The 842-nt window shown below is 44.2% G+C and overlaps 1 protein-coding gene across 3 annotated transcripts in view; it reads right to left on the minus strand.

Annotated features, from left to right (window-relative positions):
• The window catches only part of LOC106877215 (acid phosphatase type 7), a 26,553-nt gene that overhangs the window by 19,119 nt on the left and 6,592 nt on the right, over positions 1 to 842 (minus strand). The window lies entirely within an intron of this gene.

Here is an 842-nt window from a genome sequence, read left to right on the forward strand (position 1 = left end):
GGAACCCTCTCGACGTCGTAAGCGACGGAGTGCCAACAACATATCATTCACACATGTGGAGGCGTAATGGCCCAGTGGTTAGGGCAGCGGACTCGCGGTTTCGATTCCCAGACCGGGCGTTGTGAATGTTTATTGAACGAAAACACCTAAAGCTCCACGAGGCTCCAGCAGGGGTTGGTGGCGAACCCTGCTGTACTCTTTCACCACAAGTTTCTCTCACTCTTACTTCCTGTTTCTGTTGTGCCTGTAATTCAAAGGGTCAGCCTTGTCACACCGTGTCACGCTGAATATCCCCGGGAACTACGTTAAGGGTACACGTGTCTGTGGAGTGCTCAGCCACTTGCATGTTAATTTCACGAGCAGGCTGTTCCGTTGATCGGATCAACTGGAACCCTCTCGACGTCGTAAGCGACGGAGTGCCAACAACATATCATTCACACACAGCTTCACAAGTATACTATTTGCGACACATGACACCAACAGCCTTGAAGTTATTAAGGAGCTTGCAAGACAAAAGACTCACAGCCACCAACAACTGATTGGAAAGTCGTATTGATGAGTGTGGGGGCACTGATCCAGGTGATGAGAAGTTTCCTAGCGTGCCCAGTAAAGCTGTTACAAAAGGTGGCTTGCCTCCTTGGCACCACCAGAATAATCAGCAAAGTATGAGATAGCAGAAAAAACAAATAACAGAGTACCAATAGGCTGCAAGGAGCAAGACACCGAGAGTTCCAACAGATCTTAAGATGAATGATGATGATGATAATAATAATAATAATAATAATAATAATAATAACGATAATAATAATAATAATAATAATTTTTTTTTTTTTTTTTTTTTT

The sequence above is a fragment of the Octopus bimaculoides genome, chromosome 27, assembly GCF_001194135.2.
Source record: "Octopus bimaculoides isolate UCB-OBI-ISO-001 chromosome 27, ASM119413v2, whole genome shotgun sequence".
Classification (NCBI taxonomy): domain Eukaryota; kingdom Metazoa; phylum Mollusca; class Cephalopoda; order Octopoda; family Octopodidae; genus Octopus; species Octopus bimaculoides.